This window comes from Elgaria multicarinata, chromosome 3, assembly GCF_023053635.1.
Source record: "Elgaria multicarinata webbii isolate HBS135686 ecotype San Diego chromosome 3, rElgMul1.1.pri, whole genome shotgun sequence".
NCBI classification, from domain to species: domain Eukaryota; kingdom Metazoa; phylum Chordata; class Lepidosauria; order Squamata; family Anguidae; genus Elgaria; species Elgaria multicarinata.
This window is the reverse complement of record NC_086173.1, coordinates 165,630,226-165,643,752: the sequence shown is the minus strand read 5'-3', so window position 1 is coordinate 165,643,752 and position 13,527 is coordinate 165,630,226. Positions and strand designations below refer to the sequence as shown.

The 13,527-nt window shown below is 44.6% G+C and overlaps 1 protein-coding gene across 1 annotated transcript in view; it reads left to right on the top strand.

Moving 5' to 3' along the window:
• The first annotated feature begins 8,873 nt into the window (after positions 1–8,873).
• The window catches only part of LOC134396316 (uncharacterized), a 35,909-nt gene continuing 31,255 nt past the window's right edge, over positions 8,874–13,527 (top strand). The window contains exon 1 of the mRNA XM_063122764.1: positions 8,874–8,940. The gene's annotated coding sequence lies outside the window, so the exon portion shown is untranslated. The remainder of the gene's footprint in view (positions 8,941–13,527) is intronic.

The window sequence follows — 13,527 nt, the reverse complement described above, 5'->3', positions numbered from 1 at the left end:
GGGAAACAAGTAATTATTCCTGCAAAACTTACTGGAAATTTGTCTAAATATTATTAAATAACGTAATCGAATGTGATACCTTCCTATATCAGGACTTTAAATCTTTTAATTTCTTAGAAAAAGGCTCCAGTTGTATTCGGCAGGATCTCACCTACGGCAACAGTTAAAGGTGAGTGAAAATGACTATAAATTGTAACCATCTTAGAGGTAGGATAAATATCAAATCACTTGCCTGCAAGAGTCCCCCTTGTATAAATCTTATCTTGAAAACAAAGGTGAGGGAGGCAGTGAATTTCTAATAAGGAGCAGCAATGTATGAGGTACAATGTAGTGAAAACAGCTGCGTAAGAGTGGTAATATAATCAGTGGTAAGACAACATGCTAATGGTCCAAGTGAGGGGTTGATTTAGCTTTCATAGCCACTCGTGTGTATTTCTCTCTCTTTTCCTCTTCCTTGCCTACATCATTTTGTCATTAGGTATTGCTAGGTCAATGAGGTATGTGTGTTTTTCTGTTTTGTCCATAACTGTTATGTCTGGTTGATTGCAAAGTTCTCGGTTGCTATACCTTGGTCCCGGATGACGATGATTTATATTGCCCCATCAACAATAAAAGAGTAAAGCAGCAAATTCCTGCCACAATCTTAAACATTCAAATAAAATTACAAATCTAAACCAAGAAGAAGGGAAGGCATTCCTGCAGCTTTAAGCCAAATGTGCTTCCAGTCTGTGCCTTGTCTTTCTTTTAAAGCAAAGAGGGTGTTTGCTTTTTAGGGTGAAACTATGCAACTATGCAAGGAACCCCTATTTATCCAGCCCTATGTGATGATGTCCCACTATTGATATCCTATTTCTCTTTCAAAAGGCACCACAAGGAAAATGGATGGAGGGTGAATGACCAGAGATGACCTACACTACTGCTTTATAACAGTATATAATGGTTTTGACAACAGTTTGAGCTCAGGACACATTTCAAGCATTTTCAAAGTGTTATATCCTGTGCCTTCGATCTGGCCCAAGTTTGCAAGAAGCGCTCTAGGAGTAATTGAGAGCAATCCTGACTAAAACCAGGAAGCCATAGCTGTGTTCTATTTTGCTATAACTAGTTAGTGACTGACCAAACTCTCCCAAGCGTCCTAATTTTTGTGATAAATCTGATGTGAAGTATATTTGCTTTAACCAGGGCAGGATCTACACTCCTGCTTTAAAATGGTTTATATTTATTTATTTATTTATTACATTTTTATACGGCCCAATAGCCGAAGCTGTCTGGGCGGTTCACAAAAATTAAAACCATAATAAAACAACCAACAGGTTAAAAGCACAAAAACAAAATACAGTATAAAAAGCACAACCAGGATAAAACCACGCAGCAAAATTGATATAAGATTAAAATACAGAGTTAGAACAGTAAAATTTAAATTTAAGTTAAAATTAAGTGTTAAAATACCGAGAGAATAAAAAGGTCTTCAGCTGGCGATGAAAGGAGTACAGTATAGGAGCCAGGCGGACCTCTCTGGGGAGCTCATTCCACAACCGGGGTGCCACAGCGGAGAAAGCCCTCCTCCTAGTAGCCACCTGCCTCACTTTCTTTGGCAGGGGCTCACAGAGAAGGGCCCCTGTAGATGATCTTAAGGTCTGGGTAGGTACATATGGGAGGAGGTGTTCCTTCAAATAACCTGGCCCCAAACCGTTTAGGGCTTTAAATGTCAATACCAGCACTTTGAATCGGGCCCGGACCTGGACTGGCAGCCAATGAAGTTGTAAAAGGACTGGCGTAATGTGATCTCACCAGCCAGTCCCTGTTAGTAAACGGACTGCCCTGTTTTGTACCAGCTGAAGCTTCCGGAAGCTTATAACAGTAGTGACAACTTTTGGGGCCAGTTTTCAAAACGTTTTCAAAGTGTTATCTCCTGCTTGGTGTAGATCTATCCCAGGGGTACCAGGAAATATGGGAAGAGTTCACTCTAGTTGGGAATCATTAAACCATCCTGACTTACGCATCAACTCTGTTAGAAGGGGACTTGGAAAAGACGTACGGTTGTTGAGTCTTAAAATATTGTGAGGATATAACTCCACTAATGAGGTAGTCTCCTGGCCGGTGATAATGTGATGCTCCTTTTGCATCTCCAATCAGATTCTCGGGACATTTTATCTTCTGTATCTCCTGGGCTGCATGGGACAGCAACAGCAACAGCAGCAGCACTGATATCATTCTGTGTCTACCTGCTTCCTACAAGTCCCCTGTGACTGCTCCTCTCACCTCCGTAGACATCAGATTAGAAGACATTAAAAAAAAAAAAACCTTGCTAGACAGAAGGTGCAATTTCTTTACAAATACAATAAGTACTGAATTGGGAAGAGGAGGTTCTATTAAACTGCACCACAGGCATCATCATCTTCCTCCACCCTAGATTTTAGCTCCGGCTCTCGATTGTTTTCAGAACCTATTTAATGCACCAAGCTTTTCAGGCACAGGTCAACAGTTTTCCTGATACTGCCTTGATTCTGATGTTTAGTTGATTGGTCTCAGCGGCAATCTCCAGTAAGCTCCCTTGTGCCTTGGCAAGAATTAAAACAAATCACTATCTTTCCGATAATTCTAAGGGGAAGTGTCGCTTCTGAAACTTCGTGGACTCTGCATGGCAAAAGGCGCAGATGCAGAGCTGGGGAAAAACATGTTTGTGGGAACGCATTGACATGGGACCATGTTCTGAATCTGATGTGGCTCCATGAGGGGAGAAGCTCAGCTGGGCCTGAACTTTATTAAGGAAATACAACAAAAGATCAAGAATGAAGAACAACTAGTCAAGTTGGAGCGTGTTCAGAGGAGGGCAACCAGGATGATCAGGGGTCTGGAAACAAAGCCCTATGAAGAGAGACTGAAAGAACTGGGCATGTTTAGCCTGGAGAAGAGAAGATGGACGGGAGACATGATAGCACTCTTCAAGTCCTTGAAAGGTTGTCACACAGAGGAGGGCCAGGATCTCTTCTCGAGCCTCCCAGAGTGCAGGACACGGAATAATGGGCTCAAGCTACAGGAAGCCAGATTCCGGCTGGACATCAGGAAAAACTTCTTGACTGTTAGAGCAGTACGACAATGGAATCAGTTGTCTGGTGAGGTTGTGGGCTCTCCCACCCTAGAGGCCTTCAAGAGGCAGCTGGACAAGCATCTGTCAGGGATGCTTTAGGGTGGATTCCTGCGCTGAGCAGGGGGTTGGACTCGATGGCCTTGTAGGCCGCTTCCAACTCTGCTATTCTATGATTCTAGAACATCTGGACTTCCACAGCATTAGAACATAAGAAGAGCCAAGCTGGATCAGACTGAGGGTCCATCTAGTCCAGCACTCTGTTCACACAGTGGCCAACCAGCCATCGCCCAGAGACCAACAAGGCAGGACATGGTGCCATGTTCCCCACCAACTGTGTACAAAGCCATCAGAACTAGTAGCCATTGATAGCCTTCTCCTCCAGGAATTTATCCAACCCCATTTAAAGCCATCCAAATTGGTGGCCATCACTACATCTTCTGGTAGTTAATTCCACAGTTTAACTATGCACTGTGTGAAGAAGTCCTTCCTTTTATCTGTCCTGAATGTCCCACCAATCGGCTTGATGGGATGACCCCGGGTTCTAGTATTATGAGAGAGGAAGAAAAAATGTCTCCCTCTCCACATTCTCCACACCATTCAAACTTTTGTACAACTCAATCATGGTTCCCCTTATCGCCCTTTTTTTGCCAAGTGAAACAATCCCAGCTGTTGTAACCTTCCTTCTTGGGGAGATGTTCCAGAGCCTTGATCCTTTTAGGTGCCCTTGTCTTGTGTTTTTTCCAACTCTACAATGTCTTTTTTTTAGGTGTAGTGACCAGAACTGCACACAGTATGTGATTGTACCGTAAATTTGTATAAAGGCTGTATGATTTTGCAATTTTTATTCTCAGTTCCTTTTTCTAATTATGTTTAACATGGAGTTTGCCTTTTTACACCCCCCACACATTGGTTTGTCATCATCAAGCTGTCCACCACAACCCCAAGATCTATTGGTTGGGCACCACTAGCTCCGATCCCATCAGGTTATATTTGAAATTTAGGAGGGGGATTGCCTGAATGTACATCCCTTTACACTTACATTCAACGGTACACCTTTCCTACTGAGCGCATGCATGCTAAGGTTGAAAAAGGCCTCTGTATTCACTCTTAAGGGGCAAAGAAATATTCATTAAAAATCAACCGAAGGGAATATTAAAAAAAGAAAAGCCATTCCACCAACTAGAAGGAAGGAGGAGGAAGACTCCACCACTGGATTAATTACTAAGGATTTCCTGACTTCAGAAATCATGAGCACATATCCACAACTGCCTATGTTACCAGAGTCATTTTGATTCAGAGGGTTTCCCCCCCTTTTGTACTTTAAACTGCCCTCCTTCCCAAAATCTTTCACCAAACTTCTTGAAATTTTCAGGGTATGTAAAACCAACATTTCTTTGTGGCACATGTAAATTTCAGGAAGATTGGTGAAACATGTTCAATTTTATGAACGTTAGAATGACACACACCCCAATTACTGGTTTATAATGGCGGAATGCACAATCTACTCATTGTCCTTAACTACATGAACACTGCAGTGTCCTGGTAAATTCACACAATTAATTCTTGCGAAATAATTCTTGAGAAATAACAACAATGTCACAGAATCATAGAAAGGCAAAGTCACAGAATCATAGAATAGCAGAGTTGGAACGGGCCTACAAGGCCATCGAGTCCAACCCCCTGCTCAATGCAGGAATCCACCCTAAAGCATCCCTGACAGATGGTTGACCAGCTGCCTCTTGAAGGCCTCTAGGGTGGGAGAGCCCACAACCTCCCTAGGTAACTGATTCCATTGTCGTACTGCTCTAACAGTCAGGAAGTTTTTCCTGATGTCCAGCTGGAATCTGGCTTCCTTTAACTTGAGCCCGTTATTCCGTGTCATGCACTCTGGGAGGATCGAGAAGAGATCCTGGCCCTCCTCTGTGTGACAACTTTTTAAGTATTTGAAGAGTGCTATCATGTCTCCCCTCAATCTTCTCTTCTCCAGGCTAAACATGCCCTGTTCTTTCAGTCTCTCTTCATAGGGCTTTGTTTCCAGACCCCTGATCATCCTGGTTGCCCTCCTCCTTGTCTGCGTCCTTCTTGAATTGTGGAGCCCAGAACTGGACACAATACTCTAGATGAGGCCTAACCAGGGCTGAATAGAGAGGAACCAGTACCTCACGCGATTTGGAAGCTATACTTCTATTAATGCAGCCCAAAATAGCATTTGCCTTTCTTGCAGCCATATCGCACTGTTGGCTCTTATTCAGCTTGCGATCTACAACAATTCCAAGATCCTTCTCGTTTGTAGTATTGCTGAGCCAAGTGTCCCCCATCTTGTAACTGTGCCTTTGGTTTCTATTTCCTAAATGTAGAACTTGGCATTTATCCCTATTAAATTTCATTCTGTTGTTTTCAGCCCAGCACTCCAGCCTATCAAGATCACTTTGAAGTTTGTTTCTGTCTTCCAGGGTATTAGCTATCCCACCCAATTTGGTGTCATCTGCAAATTTGATAAGCGTTCCCTCCACCTCCTCGTTCAAATCATTAATAAAAATGTTGAAGAGCACTGGGCCCAGGACTGAGCCCTGCAGTACCCCACTCGTTACCTCTCCCCAGTTTGAGAAGGTTCCATTGATAATTTATTTATTTATTTATTTATTTTATTTTATTTTTATACCGCCCAATAGCCGAAGCTCTCTGGGCGGTTCACAAAAATTAAAACCATCATAAAACAACCAACAGGTTAAAAGCACAAGGACAAAATACAGTATAAAAAGCACAACCAGGATAAAATCATGCAGCAGAATTGATATAAGATTAAAATACAGAGTTAGAACAGTAAAATTTAAATATGTTAAAATTAAGTGTTAAAATACTGAGAGAATAAAAAGGTCTTCAGCTGGCGACAAAAGGAGTACAGTGTAGGCGCCAGGCGGACCTCTCTGGGGAGCTCATTCCACAACCGGGGTGCAACAGCGGAGAAAGCCCTCCTCCTAGTAGCCACCTGCCTCACTTCCTTTGGCAGGGGCTCACGGAGAAGGGCCCCTATAAATGATCTTAAGGTCAGGGCAGGTACATATGGGAGGAGGCGTTCTTTCTAATAACCTGGCCCCAAACCGTTTAGGGCTTTAAATGTCAATACCAGCACTTTGAATCAGGCCTGGACCTGGACTGGCAGCCAATGAAGTTGTAAAAGGACTGGCGTAATGTGATCTCACCGGCCAGTCCCTGTTAGTAAACGGGCTGCCCTGTTTTGTACCAGCTGAAGCTTCCGGACCGTTTTCAAAGGCAGCCCCACGTATAACGCATTGCAGTAATCCAAACGAGAGGTTATCAGAGCATGGATAACTGTAGCTAGGCTATCTCTGTCCAGATAAGGGCGTAGTTGGTATGTCAACCTAAGCTGATAAAAGGTGCTTTTTGCCACTGAGTTCACCTGTGCCTCAAGTGACAGTTCTGGATCCAAGAGCACACCCAAACTACGGACCCGATCCTTTAGGGAGAGTGCAACCCCGTCCAGGACAGGGCAAACATCACCTCGCCGGACAGATGAACCACCCGCTAACAGTACCTCTGTCTTGTCTGGATTGAGTCTCAGTTTGTTAGCCCTCATCCAGTCCATTACCGTGCCCAGGCACTGGTTCAGAACAGTCACTGCCTCACCTGGGTTTGATGAAAAGGAAAGGTAGAGCTGGGTATCATCTGCATATTGATGACACCTCAGTCCACATCTCCGGATAACCTCCCCCAGCGGCTTCATGTATATGTTAAACAGCATAGGGGATAAGATAGAGCCCTGTGGAACCCCATGGCTTAGGAGCCACGGCACAGAGCAATAATCCCCCAGCACCACCTTCTGGAATCGGCCATCCAAGTAGGAGCGGAACCACTGCAATGCAGTATCTCCAACTCCCAGCTCAGACAACCTATCCAGAAGGATACCATGGTCGATGGTATCGAAGGCCGCTGAGAGGTCCAGGAGAACCAACAGGGTCACACTCCCCCTGTTTCTCTCCAGACAGAGGTCATCCCACAGGGCGACCAAGGCAGTTTCCGTTCCAAAACCAGGCCTGAAACCCGATTGAAATAGATCTAGATAATCCGTTTCATTCAAGAGTGCCTGGAGTTGTCCTGTACTCTTTGTTGTCTAAGTACTCTTTCAGTCCGATTCTGTAGCCTACTGTGAAAACCACCTAATAGTTGTTCCATCTAGCCCACTTTTAGCTAGTTTGTTAATCAAAATGCCATGTGGTACTTTGTCAAAAGCTTTGCTGAAGTCAAGATGTATGATGTCCACAGCATTCCCACAGTCCACAAGGGAGGTTACCCTATCAAAAAGTGAGATTAAATTAGTCTGACAGGACTTGTTCTTGACAAATCCATGTTGGCTTCTAGTGATCACCACATTGATTTCAAGGTGTTTACAGATTGACTTCTTTAGAATCTGCTCCAGAATTTTCCCAGGGATGGATGTCAGGCTGACTGGTCTGTAGTTCCCAGGTTCCTCCTTTTTGCCCTTTTTGAAGATAGGGACAATGTTAGCCCTCCTCCAGTTGTCCGGCACCTCACCCATCTTCCAAGATTTTGCAAAGATAATAGACAAAGGTTCTGAGAGTTCTTCCACTAGCTCCTTCATTACTCTAGGATGCAGTTCATCAGGCCCTGGAAATTTGAACTCATTCAAGGAAATTAGGTGTTCTTTGACCATTTGTTTATCAATCTCAAACTGCAATCCTGCCCCCTCAACTTCTGCTTCACTTTTTCCAGGGTGGTTAATAATATTAGGGTGACCCAATGAAAAGGAGGACAGGGTTCTGTATCTTTAACAGTTGTATAGAAAAGGGAATTTCAGCAGGTGTCATTTGTATATATGGAGAACCTGGTGAAATTCCCTCTTCATCACAACAGTTAAAGCTGCAGGAGCTATACTAGAGTGACCAGATTTAAAAGAGGGCAGGGCACCTGCAGCTTTAACGGTTGTGATGAAGATGAAATTTCACCAGGTTCTCCATATATACAAATGACACCTGCTGAAATTCCCTTTTCTATGGAACTGTTAAAGAAAGATACAGGAGCCCTGTCCTCCTTTTCATGTGGTCACCCTAAATTGAAGTGCACTGACAGCTGTTTGGGCCCACTGACAAAGCTTCATTCCACTTTCATAGTGTTGTATCCTGCTCGGTGTAGATGTGACAGTGGGCCCCAACAGTTGTCAGTGCACTTCATTACCACTATAAAGCAGTAGTGTGGCTCCTACCTTTTATATACTGCTTTCATAATGGAATATCCCGCTTGGTGTAGATGAGCCCCAGGCGAAGACCTTTTTATTCTCTCAGCATTTTAACAGTCTGTAAATTCGATTTTAACTTTGCTGTTTTAAAACTGTATTTTCAATTTGCATGTCTGCACCGCTGCTGGTTTTCTCCTGGTTGTGCTTTTATATTGTATTTTGCATCCTGTTTTAATTTTTTTGTGAACCGCCCAGGGAGCTTCGGCTACTGGGCGGTATAAAAATGCAATAAATAAATTGATTGATATAATATTGCAACGGTTTCAGCCCTAAAATATTGTTCTCAAGGGGTTTTAAGATACGCCACTATTTTGGGCATGGGTTTTTAAATAAAGGGGTCATTCCGGCCTGCTCCATTCCGGCTTTTGCAGCTTGCCCTAGGCTGAGGGTTAAAGGGAGGAAGGGTTCAACTTCCTAGAGAGGCATTTTTTTTGGGGGGGGGAGAGATTCCGTCACTTCCTGCCTTTCCCCCCTCCCACCCCAATCCCCCCCGCAGCCTTCCCTTCCCTTCCCTTGCAAATCCTCGCGTGGCTCCAGCTGCGCCCGGTGAGCGCAAAAGCGCAGCGGAGACAGGGTAAGCGGGGTGGGGGCAGCCGGGGAGGGGGCTTGACGTGGGCGGTCCCGGGTGGGCGAGTTAGGGGGCAGAGAAGCCCCTGCTGCAAGAGAAGGGGGCAGAGGGGTCGGAGGCAACTTAAGAGTAGACCCATTGCAATGAACGAGACTTTGGGGTCGGTCGGGGCTCACTTCTCCATGGGGCTTGGGGTGGCTTTTACTCGGACGCATCTCCAAGTGGGAAGGTGGGGAGACCCCCACCGCACCCCCCCTTGGATCGGTGCCACTGCAGGCTTGGGAGTGGGGCAGGACGAAGCCGAGGAGGGAAGGGGGGGCTTTGGAAAATGCCCAGGCGGAGAAAGGCAGGGGGTGTATTCAGAACAGCCTTCCGTGTAATTGGGGGCAGGACAGAGGAGTTAGATGATTATTATTATTATCATTATCATTAATAATAATAATAATAATAATAATAATAATAATAATGTATTTACATTTGTATACCGCCCCATAGCCGAAGCTCTCTGGGCAGCTACCTACACTTCCCAGTTTCTCCCAATCAGCATAGCTGGCTGGCTGGGGTAGGGGATGTTGGGAGTTGTAGTCCAAAACACCGCCTCCCCAACCCAGTTTGGGGAGGCTGTTCCAGAGGGACGATTGTGGAACACCACCAGTCCAAAAGCCTCGTGCAGAAATGGTTCCATCTTATTTTTTATTTTATTTATTTATTAAATTTAAATTTATTTATTTATTTATTAAATGTATATACCGCCCCACAACCGTAGCTATATTGCATTTATATACTGCCTTTTTTCCTCGAAGGAACCCAAGGCGTCGTCCATAATCCTCCTCCTCTCCGTTTTTATCCTCACAATACAACAACCCTGTGAGGTGGGTTGAGCTGAGAGGCTGTGCCTGGCCCAAAGTCACCCAGTGGGTTTCCGTGGCCGAGTGGGGACTAGAACCCGGATCTCCCGACTCCCAGTCCGACACTCTAGCTGCTACACCACGCTGGCTCTCCTTCTTCTCCCCCTTAAAGGATTTGAAGGGGAAGAGACCTACGAAGTGGTGGGCGAAGTTGGGAGGGTTACACCCAGCCACACCACACCCTCATTCTGCATTTGGGGGGCAGAGCGAAGCACAATAAAATTTCTCCTCTGAAAACACGAAAAGATGGCAAAGGGCAAGGAGGCAGCTGCCAATTTGAGCCGTGTGGGTGTGTGTTGAGAGCCTGACACACACACACACACCCTCACACACACACCATCACACACACAATTAATTTGCCCCAGGGGAAGGTGGCCTCATCCTGGGTTCCTTACCACCCACCACTTGGAGCTTCTTACTTTCCTGCTCTCTGCAAGGCCTAGAAGCCAAGTGGGTTTGGGTGGAGAAGGGGAGACAGATGGAGACCCCCACCCACCCACCCGTACCCCGCTGCAAAACTTCCAGCCAGGCTGAAAAGAGAGACTGCAGGCAGGCAGAAAGGGGAAAAGGCACGTTGATTTGGACTGGGGGAGGGAAGGAATAAATTTGCTGTTTTAACGGCTTCTGCATTATAGTTTTTGATTCTGCCAAACCCAACCAGAAATAGGGGTGAAGGGTAATGAAAATACTCTTAAGTAAATACATGTACTGTTCCTGTCTGGTGGAGTCCAGGAGCAAGGCCCGTGTGTCATAGATCACATTACGCCAGTCCTTTTCCAACTTCATTGGCTGCCAGTCCAGGTCTGGGCCCGATTCAAAGTGCTGGTATTGACATTTAAAGCCCTAAACGGTTTGGGGCCAGGTTATTTGAAGGAACGCCTCCTCCCGTATGTACCTGCCCGGACCTTAAGATCATCTACAGGGGCCCTTCTCCGTGAGCCCCTGCCAAAGGAAGTGAGGCAGGCGGCTACTAGGAGGAGGGCTTTCTCCGCTGTGGCACCCCGGTTGTGGAATGAGCTCCCCAGAGAGGTCCGCCTGGCGCCTACACTGTACTCCTTTCGTCGCCAGCTGAAGACCTTTTTATTCTCTCAGTATTTTAACACTTAATTTTAACTTAAATTTAAATTTTACTGTTTTAACTCTGTATTTTAATCTTATATCAATTTTGCTGCGTGGTTTTACCCTGGTTGTGCTTTTTATACTGTATTTTGTATTTTTTGCTTTTAATCTGTTGGTTGTTTTATGATGGTTTTAATTTTTGTGAACCGTCCAGAGAGCTTCAGCTATTGGGCGGTATAAAAATGTAATAAATAAATAAATAAAATAGGGCAGGAGTGGACAACATCTGGCTTTCCAGATGTTTTGCTTCGCGCTCCCATTATGTGCTGGTTAGGGCCAAAGCATCTGGAGGGCCATTGAAGGGTCAAGTGCAGATATGCCCACACCATTGCTTAACTCTCCCATAACACACATGTGCCAGGTTTGCATGCCATGACAAACAGGACTTGGATAAACAAAATGGCGCCCAGCGGGCATTGCGAACTGCAGGTCTTACACTCAAGCAGCAATAATAGGACAATGAGGTCTCTCAAACGTTATAAAATTCATAAAAAGTGGCTTAAAATTGCACAGGTAAAGCCATAAAGACAAAGTAATAATACAATCCTTAAAAAATTTCTAAGAAATTGATCAATAATATTGCTAAAATTATATGGGAGAAGGTGAAAGGCAACTTTTGAACCAACTCATTTTAAATCTACCAGGCAAAATACCTGGTCCACCACTCTGCCGCTAAGATCATCTTCTTGGCCCGCCGCTCTGACCATGTCACTCCACTTCTGAAATCTCTTCATTGGCTGCCAACTCACTCCAGAATCCAATATAAACTTCTCCTGCTGACCTTCAAAGCTCTTCACGGTCTAGCTCCTGCCTATCTCTCTTCTCTCATCTCACACTATCGCCCCGCTCGTGCTCTCCGCTCCTCTGATGCCATGCTTCTCGCCTGCCTAAGGACCTCCATTTCCCTTACTCGGCTTCGGCCTTTTTCTTCTGCTGCCCCTTACGCCTGGAACGCTCTTCCAGAACACTTGAGAACTACAAACTCAATCACTGCTTTTAAAACTCAGCTAAAAACTTTTCTTTTCCCTATAGCCTTCAAATATTGAGTTTGTTCTGACTCTATACTGTTTAGCTTCACCCTACCCGGTGCCTGTTTATACTTCCCTGTGCCTGTTCGCATTCTCCTCCCCTCTTTATTGTTTACTACAACTTATTAGATTGTAAGCCTACGGTGGCAGGGTCCTGCTATTTACTGTGTTATCTGTACAGCACCATGTACATTGATGGTGCTATATAAATAAATAATAATAATAATAACCTCTCTATCCTGTTCATATAATAAGAGTTGGAGGGGGGCCTATAAGGCCATCAAGTCTAACCCCCTGCTCAGTGCAGGAATCCACCTTAAAGCATTAGCGTTATAAACACAATCTGTAGAATGTAATGTTGTGTGTTTTCACTGGATAGTCTTTGCTGACAGGTTTGCAAGCATTCAGATGTGTGCTACAGCATTTTCAATTTCAAAAACAGTATCACTCAGAATATGTGCTTTGGGGAGGGGGGTTAAAATAAAGAAATATTAGTTTTACATCTTGTCAATCTTCCTCCACTGTTTACAAAACACCCACTACCTTCGTTTCAAATAAAGCTCACCATATATTTAAGAGTGGGTCCTGTGAAGTACTTCCCCACTCAGACCAGTATGACCTAAATAAAAATTATAAATTCAAAGTTGAAGCAACAAACATCTATAAAAGTAGATTACACCAGAGTAGCAGTGGTTCTCTAGGCAAAGGGAACCATTTTTTTCACTGTGGAATATCCTCCAACAGGTACAAGAACCTGTTAATACCTGTCTTGCTTTGCCTTGGGTAGACATAGAAAGAATTGGTGCTGTCATTCTGTTCGTCTGTTTTCTTTGTATTTTGGGCTGGAGGAATACTTTTCTATCCACGCTTTTAGCTTTATATAGTTGCTGTATTGTATTAACACCTCTTGGTTTCCTTTAGGTGTCACTTTCTAATTTCTACATCATGGAAGTTCACGCTGCCTTTTACCCTTTGTAAAGTCAAATTTTATGTTGTGTTTAGAATTCATAAATTCATCAAATCCCTTAACTAAGGGTCCATCTAGTCCAGCATTCTGTTCACACAGCTGTCAATAGGAAACCCCCAAGAGTTTTCTCCAGCCCATGTTCCCCAGCAACTGGTGTACATAGGCTTTCTGCCTTGGATATTGGAGATAGCACACAACCATCAGCCATGGATAGCCTTCTCTTCCAGGGATTTGTTTAATTCCCTTTTAATTTGGATGGCTTTAAGAGGGAGTTGGATAAATTCCTGGAGGAGAAGGCTATCCAGGGCTACTAGCTCTGATGGTTGTGTGCTATCTCCAGTATCCAAGGCAGTAAGCCTATGTACACCAGTTGCTGGGGAACATGGATGGGAGGGTGATGTGGATCTTATGCCTTGCTTATGGGTTTCCCATGGGCAGCTGATTGGTCATAAGAGCCCTGTTGGATCAGACCAAGGGTCCATCTAGTCCAGCACTCTGTTCACACGGTGGCCAACCAGCTGTTGACCAGGGACCCGTAAATGAGGTCATGATAGCACTCTTCAAATACATA